The following is a 6,000-nucleotide window of genomic DNA, read 5'->3' as shown; positions in this document are numbered from 1 at the left end:
CCAATTCCACTCAAAGAATAAATATCAGTATTGAGCCTTGTTTAATTGCAAGAGGCAGAAGCATACTTAAGTTTGATCAAGTAAAAGGAGATTTATTATGCAGCTATTAATGAAAAAGGGAATGCTGATCAAAGCATCAGAAATAGAGGAAATTTGGGCTGTCATAATTTGTTAATAAGAGATTGCTTTTAGCTTCTTTTCTTAGTTTTTTTTTTTTTTAAATCTCCTTATCTCAACATTTTTGTCTCAGATTTACCAGGAGAGACTATCTAATTGAATCAGTCTAATTAATTATTTTTTTGGAGTAGGAGTCTTTCTTCCCTTCATTCAGATAAACTTAGGTTGGGAGGGAACTTGCATGCCCCATATTCCAAATGGGAAAACAATAGCTGTTGGCCAGAAAGACATTTTCGGAAGAGATTATAGGCTGAGAAAAAGTGATCAACATCTTCAGGACGCTTGTCAACTCAAGCATTGTCAAAGTAACATTAGCAAACTGAGCCAGTTTTCAGCAATGATTCTAACCGGGAAAAGTAGAAGGATTAGGTCTGCATGTGCATACATCCAGCTAATATTTTATAATAAATGTGAAGAACATTTTTAAAAAATCTTATATGTTTCATGATCAGCTTTCTGGAAGGAGAGACTGCCCTGAATACATTACTTCATTAGTATTATATAAAATGCCTCAGACCTTCATCAAGGTGTAACACTGGTTAGATAAAATAGCCAATTTGTAATTCCAGCACTGATAGAATCTGCTCTGTTATCTGATCCGTGGGTCTGCCACAAGAAGCTCCTTGAATCTATGCAAAAGAGGGGAGAATAGATTTACATTTACATCTGTCTTCCTACAGAAATGTGAATGAAAGGAATTTCATGCATTTTAAAGAGGTTTCCAATGGATGCACTCTCTGGTTGGACCCACCTGTCTCATAGACAGGACTCTTTAATTCAACTTGGCAAACATATATCTATTATAGCTTAAGAATACTAAATTTTATGGGGAGATTAATACAAAGTTAATACCCTCATAGAACTTAAAGTATTTATGATTATAAAGTACACATTAGTTTGTGAACAATACTGTTAACATATGATAAATTGTTAAGTATCTGGTATAGACTATGTGAAAGAGTATAGTCTGGAGCAGAAGTTATTAAGAAATTTTCAGGTGTGGTGCATAATGGTTTTGACAAATGGGTAAATTTTGGATAAATGGAAATGAAAAGGGAGATACAAGCAGGATGGAGAAATATTATAAACAGAGTGTGATAAATTAAATTTAGCGTACTAAAGACCATAGTCTCAAACTGTTTATAATTCTACTAGAAATTTTTAGAGAAAGGCAAGGGGAACATATTGTCTCCACTATGATTTTATGGAAGAAGTTGTTGTGCTTTGTGGAATTAGGACTGGAAATTTATGCTGAACAAGTCTGGTGAATTTGAAAAAGATGTTTCATTTCTTTGCTAATCTAACTGAATTTATAATGACTCAGGAAGATGCAAGTGTCATTTTTGTGATTCAATGTTATCTATTTTCACAAGTCCCATCCAATTACTGAAACAGACACAAAGACAAACCATGGATTGTTTGCTGCTTTTTGGCAGTTGTACAGTAAATGGTTTTACTAAATTATATGTTGTTTTTCAAATATCGTAATGAAAGTCTGAGAAAAATTCTATTAAGTAATATTTTTTTATGTGTGAAAGATACACATTTTTAAGGGTCTTTTAATTTGAAGTACCAAGGATACTTTTGACTATTTTTCCTAGGAATCTCTCAAAAACCCGAAAAATTCTTTTTCATATAGATTAAAAGTTCATGTTAAGTAATAAAATGTGTAATTTATTGTTATAGCTTATCACAAAAAATAATTCTTATCTTTTTCTCCCACTAGCTCTTTAGAACTTGCACATTTTAAAAAACTATCTTCCACATTTTTATTTATCAAATGTAGCTAGTGATACCTCTCTGTGGGGTTATAGTGGGAATTAAATGAGATATTTGAGTAGATTTAAATGTACAAACCTGAGTAGAGGCAGCTAAAATAATCTAAGCAATAATCTAACAACAAAGTGTATTCATAGGGAGATATAACTCATATTTGACTATTCATTCCATGTCAAACATAGCAGCATGTAGTATCACTACATTGTAAACAGGCAACCTTTTACTCCTCTCTTTAGACATTGTTTCAACCTTGTCCCTTATTTCTTATAACCAATATCGATACTCTTTCTTGAAATATCTGTTTTTCATCAGCCAACCTATTATTCATCAACAAACATTCCTTCAATATTTAGAATGTGAGATTTAAATTTCAGGTTTCATATAATACATAATATATCTAAGTTCTCTGCTGTGACTTCAGGATGTGAATAGGTCTTTAAGAACTCTGAACAAATTGACTAAATATAGCTTCAGAATGGTCCAAAATATTACCTTCTTATTTGTATTGGAGGGTGAGTCACTATTCTGTCACAAGGAGGTGTTAAAGCACATGAGCTGAAGGAAAAGTGGAAATGTTTTATCCACATTCCCCTGGAACAGCAGAGGATATTGGGAGAAATTTCTTTTTCATGGGCTAAGGAAGGAATGCAGAAAATAAAAAAGGACATGTCCTTCTACACCATGCCACCTGTTCAGAGTTGGGAAATAAGATCTATGTGCAGTTTCTTAGTGATCAAGAGAATATTTATACCAAAGGGGATATTAACAAATATTCCTCTGAGGTTTCAAAATGCATGTTTCCCTGACATGCCTGTGATAGTTCTACTTTGACCTTATGTCTTATCCCAATATTGATGTTTTTGGCAAAGTTTCAATCTCTATACTATTTTAATAGATTGTTGTCCCTGAAGCTCTAAGAGACTACTGTTTTAAGTGAATCCATAAATTTCTTCCTTTATTCTAAAACCTGACAATTCTTTCCTTGAGAATAGCCTAAGGAGTCCCATTACAGCAAAACTTGATCTTACTGAATAGTCCTTACTTAGAACATCCTCACAATTAGTTAAACAAAGCTATTCTTTTTATTTAAATTTTTGGCCCTTTTCTGGAGATATAGCATAGAGATTTTGTTAAGAAATAGGCCTCAGTTATTTGAAACCTCTGTGAATACGTTCATAAAGCTAATATTTCACAAAATAAATCCCTCTGAATTCCACCATTCTACTTTCTAGTTAATGTGAGTTAATTCATCTTCTGTGTAGGTTTTATTCATTATACACTGAAGATAAAGCTACTAACAACATAATATACTTAATTTACTGTTAGCGATGGTATTGTATCTGGAAAAATGACTTCAGCTACATGTGATGGAAACTGATTCAAACTGGTTCCAACAGTCAAGAAATCTGTTGTCTCATAGATGGTTGTTTAAAGATAGCATAAATTTCAGGGCCAGTTGATTTCAGTACCCCGCTTCCACTTGTGTGTGTGTGTGTGTGTGTGTGTGTGTGTATGTGTGTATCTCTATCTTAATTGTGCATGTTGGCTTACACTTCAGGAAGCGTTTCTTAAGGTGGCTCCAGTTTTCCCATGGCATACTTCAGCATGGAAAGAAAGAGATAAATGCTTTTGTCTTAAAATCACCAGGAAAACTCTAAGATTCACTACAACTGGAATGTTTGACTCATATATGTACCCTGATGATTGTCATGGGAATAGAATACACTTGATTAATTTAAGCCAAACTTAGGAATTAGGGATATGGTTGGTTATACACAAGGCATAACTATGACTAAAAGTTTGGATGTCTTAACCAGATTAGGATTTTTATTCCTTTTTTTTTTTAAAGATTTTATTTATTTATTCATGATAGTCACACAGAGAGAGACAGAGAGGCAGAGACACAGGTAGAGGGAGAAGCAGGCTCCATGCAGGGAGCCTGACGTGGGATTCGATCCCGGGTCTCCAGGATCGCGCCCTGGGCCAAAGGCAGGCGCCAAACCGCTGCGCCACCCAGGGATCCCAGGATTTTTATTCCTAATGGAGAAAAAGATGTATAAATGATCAATCTGCCCACTATAATGATCCTCTTTTGAAACATAACCTTTTGTCCAGTGTCTTTTTTCACGATCAAAAGCATCTTTATTCCACATTGTACAAAAGATAAAAGCTGCTCTGTGTTGGTGTAGAAAAAATTTTCCCCTTTATAAAACTTACAAGTACATATTTAGTTAAATATCATGATCCTTAGCATCCCATTTAAATCTCTGGGCTAATTATCTCAAAGGTGATCCATTACATGATTAAGGACAACATTTATATTATTAAGATCTATTGATTATTTGTCTAATTTATTCACAGTGATGGTATTTCTAATCATTTCAATCAGAATGTGCTATCTACTTATATTTGCTAAAATTGTGTTTTAAAAGTAATATTTTACAATCATTCTTTAGCTATTCTGAGGTTTGCATTTCTAGAAAAATCAGTGTATGTTAAAATGAGGGATATCAGATCCAATGTTCCACAGAAACAATTTTATAATGGGAAGTTATGTTGCAGACCAAGGGCCTGATCTATTTTCAGTTTTGTTTTGTTTTAGAAATGGCTACAAATAAATTGCTTTATCAACTCTTAAATTAAATATAAAAATATATACTTATAAGACAAATAGTATGTTTATTGGTGGGTTCATTGAATAGGGCAACATGGTGCCCAAGTACATAAAATTTAATGAATTCTGATAGAACTCTAGAATGAATTTTTTTAAGATTATTTATTTATTCATGAGAGACACAGAGAAAGAGAGTCAGAGACACAGGCAGAGGGAGAAGCAGGCATCACGCAGTGAGCCTGATGTGGGATTCCATCCCCGGACTCCAGGTTCACGCCCTGGACCAACGGCAGGCGCTAAACCACTGAGCCACCCAGGGATTCCCCATAGAATGAATATTTTTTAACTTTAAGAAATTAGAGGTATAGAAAACATGAGTCGGAAACATAGAATGTTAAGTGGCTCCTTTGAAACAATTTTAATAGGAAACTTTAAGCTATTTTTAGGGATACAGAGGATGACTGCTGGATTTGTTTGAGTACTTAGTTGCTTTTTTTTTGTTGTTGTTGTTTGGAAGTTGGTTCATGAGTGTTTATTTCAATAACTTCTATTGATCATTGTAATATTCTCTGCAGCCAAAATAAGTTTGGAGTCCTCTGTATTTGACATCGTATCTATTTCTTCATGACTGAGTAACATAATTGTGTTATATTGAAACTGTTTCAGAAAATTTATATGCATTTAAAGTACAGTGTTAGAACTCTCTTTGCCAATATTTAATGATCTATATTTATTTTTCCAGCTTTATTTGTTATCTTATTTCATTTGGAAGCAAGAGATTGTAGAAAGAGGGAACATAGATCTTCCTGTCCAATTGTTTATTCATTGGGAATTCCTGTTTTGAGGAGGTGGGGGTAGAATTCTTTCTACTGCAGGATTGTCAGTGCTGTCCATGAGAGATGTTAGGGAAATACTCATTTCAAGCTTGCTGAGTCCAACACAAAGGTTTTAATCAGATCACAGAACTAAGAAGTTCAGGAATGGAGTGGGGGTTGCAAAGCATTCCCCTTCTGTTCAGATTCTCTGAGTGCTTGTCTCCTTCTCTTCTCCTCTATATGCTCCCTCCTTGTACTACTGCCAGCTTCAAGGTTTAATCAGTTTTAGCTCCAGATTCAAGAAAAAGAGGGCCTTTCTCTCTGTCTCCATATATAAAACACCAGGTAGTGAAGTCCAAATAGTCAGACATGGGTCATAAGTTCACAGTCTGAACTCATGAAACTGATCTATCATATCAGTGTAATACAATCCAAAGTCCATGTATAGAATCCTGTATAGAAGGAGAAGTAGAGTGCTGTGATTGGACTCACTCCATCAAATCTATATGCAGCTGGGGAGAAGAAGTACTTTATAAAATGAGGATGATCATAAGAAGAAGAATGTATGAAGAGAAGATGGGCAAATAGAAATAACAGGTACCCAAATGTCTCTTT

The sequence above is a fragment of the Canis lupus genome, chromosome 7, assembly GCF_048164855.1.
Source record: "Canis lupus baileyi chromosome 7, mCanLup2.hap1, whole genome shotgun sequence".
Taxonomy (NCBI): Eukaryota; Metazoa; Chordata; class Mammalia; order Carnivora; family Canidae; genus Canis; species Canis lupus.
The sequence above is the reverse complement of the archived record's forward strand: the minus strand, read 5'-3'. Positions refer to the sequence as shown.